The sequence below is a fragment of the Furipterus horrens genome, unplaced genomic scaffold, assembly GCF_987537825.1.
Source record: "Furipterus horrens unplaced genomic scaffold, mFurHor1.1.pri manual_scaffold_1, whole genome shotgun sequence".
Classification (NCBI taxonomy): Eukaryota; Metazoa; Chordata; class Mammalia; order Chiroptera; family Furipteridae; genus Furipterus; species Furipterus horrens.
In genome coordinates this window covers 11,771,714-11,789,004 of record NW_028327171.1, presented here as the reverse complement: position 1 = coordinate 11,789,004, position 17,291 = coordinate 11,771,714, and the positions used below count along the sequence as shown (strand labels likewise).

The 17,291-nt window shown below is 38.3% G+C and overlaps 1 pseudogene; it reads left to right on the top strand.

Moving 5' to 3' along the window:
* Positions 1 to 8,058: 8,058 nt before the first annotated feature.
* LOC150020686 (large ribosomal subunit protein uL23 pseudogene) lies at positions 8,059 to 8,529 on the top strand (annotated as a pseudogene).
* The last annotated feature ends 8,762 nt before the right edge of the window (positions 8,530 to 17,291 follow it).

Sequence of the window (17,291 nt, the reverse complement as noted above, 5' to 3'; positions counted from 1 at the left end):
TGATTCTTTCTCTCCTCATGTTAGGGAAGTTTTCTGTCATTAGTTTTTCAAAGAGGTTTTCTATCCCTTGCTCTTCTTCTTCTCCTTCTGGAATTCCTATGATACGGACATTATTACGTTTCATGTTGTCCTGCAGCTGTCTTAGAGCCTCTTCAGTCTTGTTCAGTCTTTTTTCATTTTGTTGCACTGTCTGGGAGTTTTTGTCTACATTGTCCTCCAGCTCGCTGATCCGATTTTCTGCTTCCTCTAGCCTGTTTTTAATTCCTTCTACTGTGTTCTTCAATTCAGAGATTGTATTCTTCATTTCCTCCTGGATCTTATTGATAGCTTCTATGTCCTTTTTCATGCTGGTGTAATTCTCAGTAAGTTCCTTGTAGTTTTTCTGGAGTTCCTTGTAGTTTTTCTGGAGTTCTTTGTAGTTTCCGCTGAGCTCATTGAGCTTCTCCATAATACATGCTTTCAATTCCATATCTGATAGTTTGCTCCCCTCTATTTCATTTAGCACTCTCGCTGGGGATTCTATCTTTCCTTTCAATGGGAGGTTGTTTCTCTCTCTCCCCATTTTTGTGACTCCTATTGTTTGTTGGTGCTTCTTAGAATGATTTGCACTTCCTGGATCTGCCCCTGGTGGCGTCAGATTGTGTACCAGTCTGGGCCGAGGCAGCCTGTTGGAGACTTCCAGGGATCTACTGCCTTTGTCTGTCTCCTTTAGTTGTTAATCTATTCAATCTGTGATTAGCCGTCAGGCTTGATGGTGGGTGGCAGCTTAATTCCTGTAGGCTGGGCTTTTGCTGATGCCACTTGGAGGGGAGTGAATGGTCTTCCTGCAGTACTGGGGATGAGTCAGCACTGGGACCCAGTCGGCTGCTCCCCCAGTTCTTCCCTCAAAGCCACCACACCAAACTCTCCCCAAGTGTCTCTAGTACTCTCTGCCTTCCCTCCACTCGAGCCCAGGGTAAGTGGGGGCCAAAATATTTTTGTATGTGATCTGCTTAAGAGCTCTTTTTCTCCAGCTGTTTCTCTCTGGCTAGCAAGAAACCCTGTGGCTTTTCGCTTTTCACAGCTGGGTACTATTTTACTTTCCACTCTGTTGCTGTAGGCTGGGAAGTTCAGCTGGGGGTTTAGACCCTGCCCCTCTCAGGGGGAACCCCCGGCTGTTGAGCTGTTTTTCAGTCCCTTCAGCTGCCACCCGTGGGAGCCCAGCCAGCCCTTCCGTGTCTCTGCACTCCCTACCGGTCACGTTGTGATGTAGCGGCCTTTTCTGTCTCTCCGTGGTTATAAGACTTCTCTCCAGCTGGTGTTCGGTTGGTTATTCCAGATGATTTCTCCAAAATTACATTGTAAATCCAGACTAGTTCTGGGAGGAAGTTAGTGTAGCTTCCACTTACTCTTCCACCATCTTGTTTCTATTCTCTGCTGTTTAATGATTTAAATATTTGCTTTTATTGATAACTTTACAATGCCCATTAAAAAATGTTATTGCCTCTAGAAATGTTGAAATTCATATTCATCAATTTTAGTACTTCCTTATTTCACTCAAACTTCTATTTCCTACCTGGCCTATTGTCCCTGCCAAAAAATAGAATATGATGGGAAATGGGTGCTTCTTTTGACTAAAATTGAATATAATATATAATGAATTATCCACTATCTAGTCGTGTAACCCAAACAGAAATAACCACAACCTATTTGAGAAGTTTAGGTTCATAAATTTTATTTTTATAATAACAAAAGCACCTATCAGTCCATACACCTTTTAATTCATGGTTCCCCTAAACCCACTATCAGTAAACTCTTCCTAATAGTCCATTGAGTTTAAATTAAGCACCAGCTATATATATAACAAACACTTTAGCAAACTTTTTCTATAAACGACCAGATAGATTTTGTGGGGTACATAACTGTCTCTGTGATACATTTTCTATGATTTTTTTTCTTTATTTTTTAAGCAATCCTTTAAACATGTTAAAATCGTTCCTAGTTTGTGAGCCGTAAGAAAGTATAAAATGCCATTAGTGATCTGAAAAGATTGACTCGTTAATAGAGACTTGTCCCCTTAAGTCTGTAACTTGAAAATATTTTAATTAATTTTAAATGATAGCGTTAATTCTATACTTTATCAAGGTGTTCTAAGTGGTATTTCAGGTAATCTCAGCTGCCATACCAGATAAACAAAAACAGCGGTAATTTTACCTTGACAGCAATTTATGTTTTGCTGATTTCAACTTACCTTGGCAGTCGAGGGTGAGGGTCTGCACCAGGGTGATTCAGGCTCTAGGTTGAAGGAAATTCTAGCAACTTCAACACATACTTCACAAATCCTGAGAACACGCCATGCATTGACATCTGATTAGTCAGCCTGTGAAAAGGGAGGGAATTGAGGGGGCGGGGTGGATTCTTGTGGACCAAGGATGAATATCTACGTTCTATTGGGCCACATCTAGCTTCGTGAGAGGCAGAACAGTGGAGTCATACTGGGCATTTAAAGGGGGAAAGAAGAAAATACCTGGAATCTGAAGCAGGTACGAACAGACTAATGAAACTCCTTTAGGAGAATTTTCATTTTAAGCCAAATTTGCGACAATTCAAACATTTTCTTAAGCAAAACTTACCTTTAAATAAATTAGTCAAAATGGCTATTTCCTCATTTTTATAATCTGGTAAAGAAAAAGAATCTCATATTTGAGTAATAGTACCTTCCAGAAATATAAACCAGATAGCAATAAATAGCCACATTATTAAAGTGAAGTGATATAAGAGACAGAGACAAAACAGGAACATCATTTATCTGAAATATCACAAGTAATTGATAATTTCCATATTCATGTGGAATAATGGTTATTCGGTTTGATGGATAAAGTTTGCTTTGTCCTTAACTGAGTCCTTTCCTTTGGCCGGTCAGACCAAAGGCTAACATTCCACAAAGCTCGGTGTAAACCAATTCGGCGCTGTGATTAAGACCATCAATTCAGCTTGTCTGAAAGGTGTGGCCCCTGGTCCTGACCATGCTAGGGGCCAGGCTGGCAATGCACAAATGGAACAAAGTTTCTGTCCTCTTAAATGACTATTGAAGAAGGCGGGCTCTTCTGAAACCTTACAGCTTAGAAGCCTCACAGTCATGAGATCAGGACTCATCTCCCAGGGACTGATACCCTGACTTCCCTACCTTGCCAGAAATTGCATGGCTTTGGAATAAATGAGCAACTCATATGAGGTTTCCCTGGTGAAAGCAGCACAAACAGTGTGTGCGCCGTGGCAGTTAGCGGGTGCTACTTAACCGTTGCTCTGATTTGCATAGCAATGTTATTTTTCTTTAGATATTTTAACATTTCGTTTATTCTACAGTGTATAGTTTAGGATTTGTACTGCTTTCGTTCATTGTTTTTTCTTTAAATATTTAATTTTATCTTTTATCAACTTGTGAGGTTTTTAAAGGAGGATTTAAGAATAAGTATGAGTAAAAAAGCAAGAAAAAACAGGAAATTAAATTGCTATTAAGTTCTGTTAATACATAGATATTTTATTAGTTCCATTTTAGGGGTGTGTCATAGTCGTTTTACCCTGTTTTGGCCATGTTAATTCAATAGCAGCATTCAGTAGCATCTGAATGTTACCAGGGCTACAGAAATAGAAAGCATAGGGCATAAATATGCCAGAGTGTTTAATAAATTATTCCGTACATCCATGTTTGAGTCTAAGTTGCTTATAGAAAATTGCCAGATCACCTATTTATATGGAATAAGTCATTCACCTGGCTTTTATTCCATGGCTAAAGCTTCATAGTAGAGCCATTTCCAAGTCCTTTATCTCTCCAAGGAAATATAAACAGAGTAATCCTCAAAATAGTTACTATAAGATCAAAGATGGATAATTTACCTGAATATCACAAAATATAATGTATAAACACAGAGTCTATATAGTTATTCTTATACACAGTAATTTTGACAAATCAGTCTTAAGGTCTCCAATGGAAATATATTTACCTTAGTTGTCCTTTTTAAATAAATTGTTTCAGACATGTCAATGATTAAATTAAAGGGTACACTAATTCAGCTTTTTTTTTTCATTGCCTTTGTAATTTTTGATTGCCCTACTTTCCTTTGGGTGGTATATACAGAGAACCTGGAAGCTATATACCAAATGGCAGCCATCTAACACCTTGGCCTGCTTTGATGCTGGCACTGTGTTTGTCACATGGTTGTGTTGCTCTGGGACTACCCACTACCCTTCAAGTCTTCTGTAACATCAGTTTCCATGAGTAACCCTTGATTAAAACAATCTCAAGGTTTTAACTCTAATATTGGAGAATTAACTTGTAACTGTTCTAACATTAAAGGATTTATCTTAATGGTGCGGGTGGGCATTTGAGATGGTTGTGTCTTATGTGACTAATAGTAGAGACCAATCATAAAGAATGTAACAGACAAGAAACAGCTCCCCTTTTCTCCATTCTGATCCTGCTTGTCACTATGGAAGACATGACCAGGGAAGGGGGATTTAACAGAAAAAAGCAAATAATGGTATGAGAGTGTTTTGAACTAATTGTTTTATAATGAAGAAAATGATAAGTAAAAGAGTGCATATTTCTAGATTACTCTAAGGAACAAATGATATTTATGAGTACTTATATGTCCACAACAATATTATTTGTTGTCTAGTTAGAGATTTATGATCAAGTAGGAGAATCCTTCCAAACACTGCTTTTCTCAACTCTGCAAACCTCAGTTTTAAGGTCTGAGGGCACAATTTTAATTTATAATTATTAGCATTTACAACAATTGAAAGATTATGTGTTTGAATTTTATCTCATAAGAAAATGAATCATGCCAACTTTTGTTTAATTAGAAGAAGGGAAGGAGGCAGGAAAATTAGAATAAATTAATCTTTCTAGTTCTCTATTAATTTAAGGAACATTTTTTGTAATCCATGGCTATATGAAGTTTTACTTATCAGTTAGATAAAAATCATGAAATATTGCATTAAAATAATTTTGATGCTAATGTTTCCTACTTGTCAAGTTTGCCTAGAGCCTACATTATATTTCACCATAAAACAATGACTGATAAGCAACACATACCACAAATATTTTATACTGAAAATACCTAAGCCATAGCAATAGAACATGTCTACAATGACTTTATGACTGAAAACACATTCTAGTTATAAATGGAAAGAGAAAAAAAAATGTTCACTTGAATTAATAGTTAATTACTGTTATCATCAACCCACCTCTAACTGGAGTTAGAAAGAAGTAGCAAAATTTGAATTTCTAAGAGCCAGAATATTGGAATTAAGTTTAATGAAATATAACTCAATTATATGCTATACAATGCACTGGTTTTAATTATACTGATACATTATTTTCTATCAGAAATCCCAAGAAATGTTTGCATACCACTGAATTGTATTTTGTTTTCAAGTGTTACAGATTTTATGCAAAATTTGTCCTATTCATATTTTAACTCTCTTCTGCAGACTTTCTTTCCCGAAGATTTTAGGTATACATAATATGTAATATACATACACTGAAATGCCTTGATAATTCAAAATGGGCAATATGAACTTGATCTTCTAAAAAGTTTCATGTATTGATAGTTCAGTCCTAAGGTCTATTGATATATGTTATTTGCTCCTCCAATAAGTATATTAAGCCTCTATATTTTATAACATTTCTGTTTCCTCTCTTATATGTTAATTTTTAATAGTTGTGCCTTAGTCTGTCTCTCATATACTTCCTTGGCCTAAAAAATAAAAATCCATGTTGGTTCAAGAGAATAGTCTAATTTTGTAGGCTATGATTAGACAGTAGAGACCAAGGGAGCCTCCTGTCTCTCTTCAAAGACTAATGCAATTCAGTAAAAAATATGGAAGCTTGTCACTAACTAGCCTGTGATCTTGACAAAGTCATTTACCCTATGTGCCTTCATTTCTTTGTAAATGGAGGAAGTTTAACCAACAATCTCACCAAAGTCCCCTCTTAAACATAACTTTTAGGATGTAAACTTTAATCAGAATGAATACATCTTTTAAAAACAATCAATAAAGAAACAAAGTAGTAATTTGGATAGTTTGCTAGTTAATGTAAGCTAAAAATGTGTCTAGAAAAACATCACACATCTTAAGAGCCCATCTGACAATCATCACTATAGCAAATGATTTTGTTGTTTAGATTATACTATTCACCTGTGCCAACCCACTCATGCTAAACCTCTATTTATACTCCTAAATGTAACACATCCAATAACGGAAAAATGTTACTCACTTTTTGAACTACCCAATCCCCATGTAAATTTTTGCCAAAGTAGCATTTTTAAAAGTGATTAACCTATGCCATTGATTTTTTTCCAAATAGTTCCTTCATTTGGATCACATGCAACAACCAGCCAGTGGAAATTTTTGCAAAACTCTTGGCTTTCTGTACCAACCTAATAGCAGATCGATATTTCCCAACTACACATGAAACAAATGTTTCTCTTTGGATAGGTTTTCCCATTAAACAAACTTTTGCATTGAAATCTATGTTTAGATTTGGACTGTTGGGAAATCACCAAGTTAAATAGATGCTTGATAAAATATCTGTTGTATTTTGCTGATTCAAAACCATGTTAATTGTTCTGTGAATAAAGTAACAATCATCAAGTATTATTTTTAAATAATTATTTTGTCATAAAAAGGTGGTACTTCTAACGTTTGATTTGTTTGGCTTGTGAAGGAGAATTCAATCTCATAATAATTACTTGAGCTATCTCTATTTCTTTTCCCTAAATGCAAATGAAGCGTTTCAATTTTTTGTGTGTGTGACAATTACTCTGCTCCAGTTTGCCCACAGAAAAGTCCAAGACCGTTCAAACTGTTGCTTAATAGAAAAAGAAAGCAAAGGGTTTTTTAAACACTCATACCTACATTTATTTGGGGCAACTTGTCCCTTCTTGATCTTAGTTTTCTGTATGTAAAAGGGTGAGTTTGCATTAGATAATTACTAAAGATGCTCCAGTCCTAGATTACCAGGACTCTGCAACCCCATTTGCAAGACTTACTAAGATAACGTACCGCAGATGGTCCTGTTGTCCGATCTCAATGCCAGTAAACATCAGCATTGAGCAACAGCTAATAAGAAGCTGAATGTTTTTGATGGTGCAAACGGATACCAACGTAAATGAAAACAGAGTTTAGTTCTCATTAGATAGAACCAGATTCCTTCCTTCTTTTGCTTGTCTATTGCTTCTAAGTTTGGAATTCTCATGAAATCAATGTGTTACCCTTGTTCTATTTTCATCTCCACTTTATTCTTCATCTTCTAGCCTATTCTGCAGATTCGGAGGGACTGGGTTGAGATCAGCGCCAGTTGAAGGGGTATTACTTGATCTCCTCCAAACCTCCCCTCCTTACTCAAATGCCCCTGTGGTCTGTGTATGGCTATAAAGCATATGCTGTTTAGTAATCAATAAGATTACAAATTAAGAATCAAATCTCGCTTGCTATTAGAAAAATCTAAATCAAAATTACTACGAGAGACCACCTCACAGCTGTTAGAATGGCAATTATCAACAAGACAGGTGATAACCAGTGCTGGAGAGGTTGTGGAGAAAAAGAAACCTTCTTTCACTGCTGGTGGGAATGTAGACTGGTGCAGCCACTATAGAGAACAGTATAGCGGTTCCTCAGAAAACTAAGAATAGGGTTACCATGAGACCAGCAACCCTTCTTCTGGGTATGTACATGAACAACTTGAAAACATTTATTCACAAAGATATATGCACCGCTTTGTTCATTGCAGCACTACTCATGGATGCCAAGACATGAACATAACCCAAGTGTCCTTTGATAAGTGATTGGATAAAGAGGTTGTGGTACGTATATACAATGAAATACTACCCAGTCATAATAAAAGATGAAATACAGCCATTTGCAACAACATGGATGGACCTTGAGAATATTGTGCTAAGCAAAATAAGTCAGACAGAAAAGCTAAGAACCATATAACTTCACTCACATGTGGGATATAACACCAAAACTCATAGACACAGATAAGAGTATGGTGGTTAGCTTTCCACGAAGATGGTGCCCAAAGCGAAGAAGGAAGCTCCTGCCCCTCCCAAAGCCAAAGCCAAGGCAAAGGCATTGAAGGCAAAGAAAGCAGTGCTAAAAGGCATCCACAGCCACACAAAAAAGAAGATCCGCACGTCACCTACCTTCCGGAGGCCCAAGACACTGCGGCTCCGAAGGCAGCCTAAATATCCTCGCAAGAGCGCTCCGAAGAGAAACAAGCTTGACCACTATGCTATCATCGAGTTCCCTCTGACTACTGAGTCAGCCATGAAGAAGACAGAAAACAACTATACACTTGTGTTCATTGTGGTTGTCCAGGCCAACAAGCACCAGATCAAACAGGCTGTGAGGAAGCTCTATGACATTGATGTGGCCAAGGTCAACACCCTGGTTAGGCCTGATGGAGAGAAGAAGGCATATTTTCGACTGGCTCCAGACTATGATGCTTTGGACATTGCCAACAAAATTGGGATCGTCTAAACTGAGTCCAGCTGGCTAATTCTAAATATAAAAACTTTATTCTAAAAAAAAAAAAAGAGTATGGTGGTTACCAGAGGGAGGGAGGCTGGGGACATAGTAAAGGGTAAAGGGGATCAGATATGTGGTGACGAAAGATGATTTGACTTTGGGTGGTGGGCACACAATGCAATATACAGATCACATATCATAGAAATCTGCACTTGAAATCTATATGATCTTATTAACCAATGTCACCCCAATAAATTTAATAATAATAATAAAGAATAAAATAGCCTGTGGGAAATACTGGTGTTTTGCTTACAAGGCATCAATTTCTTCTTTCCCTTTATTAGTAAACCTCATCAGGCAACAATATTACCAGCCTCAGAAAATTAATCTGTTAATCAATATATTCCTGTGTCATTTAGAGGGAGAATAACTTGTCAGTCTCCCTGGCCTTCACGCCTATTCTAAACTGTAAGAATTAAAAAGCTAAATCTAGGGAAGGACTTCAACTTGTCTGATAAAGGGAACCGTGATTATCCCTACCACCCCCTTCTCTCTTGTTAACTGGACACCTAGAGTTGGAGTTGCCATCTTGTGATCATAACGAAAGACCAAGAGACACAAGCATGCAGGAGTCTTGGCATCTTAAATGACTGAACATCCCCAGTGAGATTTCAGGATTTATTCTCCCAGTTTCTAGAAAAATTATGAGCTGGTGTCTCTGAGCTGTCAAACCCTCTTCCAGAACTGAGTAAGCTGAAGAATGCCTTCTCACTTAAGGATATGTCCCTTTCCTGCAGAAACCTGTGTCCAGTGATTGGTTGAGGTAGGGGTTAGAGTCCTGGGTGTCTCCCCTCAACCCAGGATAACTCTGAAGAGCCACCCTCTCTTGGATCTGCCCACAAACTCAGCTGAGGCCTCATTGAAACTAAACCTCAACCAACTCTCCCTCTATCCAGACTCCTGCTTCCTTCACACTCCTGAAGGTGATATTTCAAGAACACTGGCCGTGAAAACTTCTGATGCTAGTCTCTGTCTCAAGGTGGTGTCTAACAAAAAACAGCTTGCAACATTGTTTAATCCACTGGTAGGCTTTCTGTTAGAAATAATTACTTGTGGTCAAATTATTTCTAATTTGTACACAAGTATATATATAAGGCAATTGGGAGGCTGGGGAAATGTACCTCAAATAACAATCACTGAGTGAAACTGAGATCCCAAGAAAAGAGACTTAGTAGTGTGATGGAAAGCCCATGATTGTCCATGGGAATAAAGTTCAAATCCAGTCCTTAGCCAACAAGGCAAATTTAAGCAAAACGTTGAAGCCTCTTTAAGTCTCATAGTCCCCAAATGTTAAGTAAAATAATAATACATTTCTTATTATTTTATTTAGTTATTTATTTTTGATGAGTAATAAAATGGTAACACGGATAAAGCATATGGAACATTTAATCATCACTTGATCATTTTCTTGTGACGATTCAACAGAGTAACACATGAGTAATATCTAACATACATAGTCCCCACTCCATAGATAACAGCTATTAGTATTACAGTAACTTTAGGGTTGCTTTCCTGAAATGACACCACCAAAAATTATAACTCCTAAAAGCTTATATTACATAAGTAACTCCTTGGCATTTATTAACTTTTCCTTTTCTAGGTTATTTTAAAACCTATCTGTGGTGCAAGGTCCTTTCTGGGATTTATAAACACGGCATGAGTAGGGAGGTTTGAAAATTGGGAAAACAAAAAGAGAGGGACCTTACAAGTGACGGGGGTGCACGTTCTGATCTGTCTCCGGAGCACCCTCAGAGGAGACCCGGTGAAGCACAGCTGTGATGCCTTCAGGTCCCGAGATGTTTGTGTGGACACCTCTGTTCCTCACACTGTGCATGCTTACTTTTGCACCTATAGTTTTGGAGCACTTAGTAGTTACTCTATACCTCTTCCCTGATCTTGAAACATCTGATCAATTTGTTTCTGTTCTCTGCTATGCTATGTTCTTAACAGCAAGGAATTAACTCTTCTGAGTTAGAAGGATTGCTTAGCCAGAAGATCAAAAATTATATTCCACTCTCATGTTAAAAAAAAAAAAAAGTCAATGTTTTGATAGGGTTTCTCTTAGAACATGGGGAAAGAAATGTTGGAAATTCTATTATAGAAGAATTCTTGGTAAAGTGGGGCTTATTCGTGGCAATTAACACGTCTCAGTTACTATAAAACTTTCGTGAACAGACTTTCCCTCCTTTTAAGGAATGCATGGTCTGGTGGGAAAGTTAATGCTTCAAGTGATGCTGTGAGACCCCCTCAGGGAGAATAACAGGCTCGCCACCTTTGGAATCTGGATGGATGAAGGCAGGCTGCCTGGGAAGGTTTATCAAGGTTCTGTTTCCGGAAAGAGCCGCAGGCCCTCAGGAAGCAACAATTACTGAGCATTGCCGCTATTGTTCTTGGGCTCCAGCTCCTGGTCTCTAGAATAGGGGTTGCAAGCTGGCAACTTGTAAGCTAAACCTGGAGAAGAGACATGTTTTCTTTGGCTCCTATATGTTTTTTTTTTTTTTTAATGTGACCAAGAGTTAAAACTGGGAATTTCACATAAAAAGCCAGATTTCTGGCTTCCCCTGAAAAAGTTGAAAGATCTAGCAACACTGGGCTCACATTCCTGTATGACAACAATTGGCTCAATCTATGTAATGGTTCTCCAAAAAGAAAAAAAATATTCCCCTTACCACAGTCCCCACCACTCCTTAATATTCTCCACTACTTGCGTGTCAACTACCATTTAAGGTCACACTTATAGTTTTACAGTGTAGGAAAATATTTCTTTGTAGAAGATAATGCCTTTTATCAAAATCAGGATAGAACAGATAGAATGACAGCTCCTCCGGTTTTTAAAAAATTGAGAGTATTTCCTTATAGAGGTGAAAAATAAATGCACATATTAACCTTATTTATTTTACAGGGTTGCCTGGTCTTAAATTAAATAAAAATTCTCATTCCTCTTTGAAGTTTCATAAAGATATATTAACTCGGTGACAAATTGACCATCCCCTTAGCCACATATTATTAACTTCAGAATAGAACTTAGAATGAATGAATGGATTTGAATAGAAAAGAGACCAAGAGTAAACTATTTTTCACACCAAAGAAATCACGGAGATTCTGAGGAAGGTTCTCTGACCTCTACGGTGTGAAAGAAATGTGTGCGTTTTAAATCCTTGCAGGGATATTGCTATCTCTTCACCAGCTGAGAACACCTACACAAAACATGATGAATCTGTTTCCAAAATGCATCCATCAGAGTCTATTACAATGTGATCTGATAGAGATTTTAAAGGACATTCCAGGACTTTATGCTTAACATAATTGTAGTGTTTAGGGAAAGAACACCTCCAGTGGGTTTACAGGGTTAGAACCTGCGCCCAAAGGCTACCCACACTGGAACTCTAATTCGCAGGTTCGACCCACGTCATGAACTGAGATTAAGACATCATTTCATAAGAGACATGATTTCACAAGGGAACACTTCACAAAGAAATGGGAATGCAGATCGGTGTAGCAACTGTGGAAAGCAGTATGGAGATACCTCAACAAATTGAAAATGGAACTGCCTCATGACCCAGCAATTCCATTTCTGGGAATTTATCCAAAGAAATCTGTTCATTGCTCATTGCAGCATTATTTACAATCACCAAGATATGGAAGCATCCCACATGTCCATCCGTAGGTGAGTGGATAAAACAACTACAGGACATCTAAACACTGGCATACTACTTAGCAGCAAAGAAGAAAATTTTACCCTTTGTTGTCAAATGGATGGACCTGGAGAACATTACACTAAGTGAAACAAAACAGTCAGAGATAGACAAATGCCATACGATGTCACAAATATGGGGCATCTAATGAACAAACTAAACTAACAAGCAAAATAGAGACAAACTCATAGATGGAGAGCAGGCTGACAGCTCTGGGTCAAGGGAGGTTGTTAAGGAGTGGAGGGACTGACCAAAAAGGAAATAGGACTCACGGACATGGTGTGGTGATCAGGGTGGGAGGTGGTAAAAGGGGGATAAATGGTAATGGGAAAAAATGCAATAGAAAATAAACTTTTAAAAAGTTATTACCAAAAAACCAAACATGGAAAAAGCTCAATGTGAGTGAATCGTGTTACAAGACCTGCAAAAAAACCTAAGTAGTCTTGGGGTACCAAAAAAAAAAAAAAAAAAGGATGCTAGCTCCTCCACACCATTCACTTGTCAGCCCTCAAGAAGTTTTCATTTCTCAGTATCACAAATGGTGCAGTGGTTGGTGGTGTGTTTGTTTGGATAGTGGTATGTGTGTGTGAAACAGTGTCTGTGGTGGTGTGTTTGTGTATGTTGGTGTGTCTGTGTGTGTCAAAGGAGAATGGCAGAAGCAGGAATATTGAGTCAAGAGTACACCATATGAAGAACTGTTAAACTAACTTGGACTAATATGATTGGGAAAATGATTTTTAAAAAGTCACACATATATTTAATTTTAAAGAGATGGTTATGTTTAGAAGAATTGGGTCTATTTTTTCTGTAGCTCTAAAAGTAGTACTAAAGGCTAAAAGGTCAGTACAAGAAATACTTTTTTCACAAAGGGATCTGCACTGCTCCCTCCCCCACAAAAAACAATTAAAATAGTCTATTCATGAGGGAAATTCTTTGTCATTATTACCTTTCCATATTCAACTGAAGCATGGAGAAATATCAGACTAGATAAAATTTTAAAGCCTTCCCATCACCGGGAATTGCTCATTTTATGAAAGAAAAAAAAAATGTTGGCCCCCAGCCTTTCATAAAAGTCCAGATTCTTGAGAGTTGGCCTCACTTTATAGCAGAAAATGTACCTTGGTTTCATGGACAATTGTCATATTTTGGCTGCTTAGCATCCAAATACACTTCCTCCTTTTGAGATATTTACTTCCTTACAAGCTTGGCCAGCCAATCAGCTGTTCCTGCCTAGAGCTTTGATTCTGGAATGGGGAGCACAGAGCAGTTAAGAACACCATGTGCAGTTAAGAAATTATTCATAACAGCCACGCTGGCAGCATTGAGTGCCTTGTGGTGCCAGCAAACATCTAAAAGAAGTGTCCTCTCTTGATTCCCTGGAGCACTGACCATGTTACAGGTCTGGTTCCCTGGCCCTCATGTCCGTGCATGTCTGCTTGTGATTCTAAGAAATAGCTAGGCTGCAAAAGTTAACTAGAGACGATATCTGTTCCTTGAGGGCAATCGTTGACTTAGCAAAAAAATTCACAAGAGACTCTTATAAAGAAGGCAATGCAAATGTATTAATTATCAAGAAGTCAAATTGCAAGGGGTTGGTGTTGGTGACTTATGGCCACCCACACACTTCTTTTTTAACTTAATTTTTACTGTTTACAATATCACAGATGTCCCCGTTTTTCCCACCTATGCCCCCCTTCACCCAGCCCCCACCCCCTTCCCTCTGGTCATCAGCACACTGTTGTTTATGTCTATGTCTATGTGCCATATATGTTCTTTGGCTGATCCTTTCACCTTCTTTCATCCAGTCACCCCACTCCCCTCCCATATGACAGCTGCCATTTGGTCATGTACCCATGCCTCTGTTTCTATTTTGTTCATTAGAGTTCACATATCAATGAGATCATATGGTGTTTGTCTTTCTCTGACTGGCTTCTTTCACTTAGCATAATAATCTCCAGGTTCATCCATGCTGTTGCAAAAGGTAAGATTCCCAGTACATTTTCATAAACGAGAAGTATATATTGCAAGCTACACTCTAATCAGAAGATTATATCATAAATATTAGCTACACTTATAAATTAGAGAGTAACACTGTTATTATATAAAACATGCATAGTCGCTCAGTGTTAGTAAAATATTTTGGCTTCCTAAAAATTTCAGTTCATAAAGCAAACTTCCCATCTTTAACTATCCCATTATCTACCACACTCTGCGTCATCATTCACAAATGGAATCAGAGTGGCTGCCACATAAAAACACTCTCATAAACACTAGGAATGCCAGAAGTTCCTGTCCCAAGATATCTTATTGTGTTCTTAAAATAAGTTGACATATATTACAAAGATAAATAATGAAACAGCAGAACATATGGTAAGTTGTGCTGAAGAGCGTGCAGTCTATGAGCAAAACGTGACTTTTGAGAGGAGAAAAAAAAAATCACTGTTAATTCTGTTCCTTAGAAAACGTGGGCCTCCGTTGAAACTTAAGGGAACAAAGAAAGCCTTCGTTCTATTTAGGGAGCATTGCTAGGAAGAGGGTGTTGCCGGCTGTAAGCTCATATGTTTGTGTGTTTTAAAGCCACTGTATGTGTGGGAATTTGTTTTGGCAATAATAAAGAGTGAACTAGTGCTATAACAAATACCTCAAAAGACGGCACAGTGGCTTTGGGTTGGGCAGTGATTAAGCCTGAATGAATTTGAAGGAGCAGATTCAAAAAGTTCAGATTGCCTTAAGCAGACTATTAGTAGGAATGTGAATATTAGCAGCTCTGCTAGTGAAGGCTAGACAGAATGAAGATCATGGAAGAGAAAACATAGATTGCCTTAGAGAATGCCGAAATCATTGCAAATATACTACTAGTGGAAATATGGACGTCACGTGTGCTGTTGCTGAGGCTGCCGAAGGAAGTAAGCTATGCGTTATTGTGAACTGGAGGAAAGGTTTTCCTTATGCTATAGCGGCAGGAGTCTTAGCAGAATTGTCTTCCGCGGCGACGTGGAAGGGAAAACTTCTGCGTGATTCAACAGTCTGTTTAGCTGAGGAGGTTTCTAAGCAAAGGGATGAAGAGGCAGCCTGGCTTCTTTCTGCTGCTTTTAGCAAAGTGCAAGGAGGAGATAAATTGGGAGAAGAATGATTAAACAAAAAGGAGCCAGTTGGTGATGATTTGGGAAATTCTCAACTTCTCCAGATTGCCCAAGATGCTAAAATGAAGAGCTACATTGGGCGGAAAGCGTGATAAAGAAAACGCTGAGGGTGTGGCTGCAAGAAGCTTCTGCCAATACTTCAAAAGGATCAAAAGGTCACGATACTCAGTCCCGCAAAGAGCTCTTGGAAGAGGTTGAGAGAGTGACTGTCAGATGTCCTCAATCACAGAAAACACCTCGAAAGTTTAAGGGTGTCGTTCCTCAGCTATCTCCACAGAAGCCAAAAGTAGAGAACTAAGTAAGAAGTATCTGTGGAAGTCTCTTACCTAGTGAAATAAACCTCTGTGGCATACATGGGAGATCCACAGGTTCTTGGAAATTTTATACTACAAGAAACACTGCCAGTTTGGACTAAAAGGAATAAACTATAAAATGAGAGGCGGTTACTGGACCTCTAAAATTCTGCTGGCAGGAAACAAGCTGATAAAACTACTCAGTTTCAAACACCTGCCATATTTCATGAAAAGGGAAGGATGATTCAAAGAGGTCATGCCAGGAGCCTGGAAGGAGCTGAAAACCACAGAGGATCATTCACAGGCTTGAAATCTAATGGAGTTTACCGAGATTGATGTGAAAATTGTTGAAACCAGTTCCTCCTTTTTTTTCTTTTCTTTTTCCTTTAATTTTCTTTCTTTTTAAACTGGAATATCTCTGTTATCCTATGCCTGTCCTGCGACTGTATTTCACTAGCAGATAGCATGTTTCTTTATTTTCACAGAGTCACGAATGGAAAGGAATTATGCCCAAGGGTATTTACCCAGAGCTCCATCCATATCTAAATTAGGTCATTCGGAAGAAGACACTGGGAACTTTTGAACTGATGAGATTTAGATGAGATTTTTGGACACTTGGTTTAGACTTTTGAGGAACTTGGGTTCAGTGAATAAATCTTGCATGTGGGATAAATATAAATGTTAGGAGACCAGAATGAGAATTGTATTGAAGAGAATAATAACCCCCCAATGATGTCCATATCCTAGTTCCCAGAATTTATAAATAGGTTGCTTTATGTGATAAAGGGAATTTTGCAGATATAATTTAAGAGTCAGAAACTTGAGATAGGCAGATTCTTAGCCAAGTGGGCCCAGTCTAGTCATATGAGCCTTTATAAGCATAAAACCTTTTTCAGTTTTCCTTTTGTCACAGGCCCAGAGACATGCTAGTGTGAGAAAAACTTGTCCCACCATTGACGGCTTTGAAGTTGGAAACAGGAGCCATAAGCCAACAAATGCGGGTAGCTCTACAAACTGGAAAAGGCAAGGAAAAAGATGTCCCTCCTAGAGCTTCCAGAAAGAAATAACAGTCCTACCAGCACCCAGGGACTTGGTTAGATTTTAGCCCAATGAGACCTGTCTCAGATTTCTGACCTATAGACCCAAAATGACCATGCAAAACAAGGTTTGCCTCTGACCAAAAATATATATATATATAAATATAAAATCTCCTAGGTTGCATACTAAAGTAAAATTCTTAATTATAATAGTTTGAGAAGCATTGGTAAAGATGGCATTGAATAAGTTTATTTTCTAGACTACATTTCCAGTTACATAACCCTAATGCACCTTATATTATAGTCACTAAAAGAATGTTGTGGTTTCCTGAACATGCGCTGAGCTCCATGACGTTGCTCAAGCTGCTCTTCCCACCTGGCCTTTACTACCCTTATTTATCTGGTGATGCTCTACACATCCTTAAAAATATTATTCAAGAGTCAGTTCCTATTGCGAGCCTCCCTGGGATGCTCCTTCCCACCCTTGTCATCTACATAAAAGCTGTCAGTCTCTCTGCATTTGCCATGGCCTGAATGGTTGGGTCC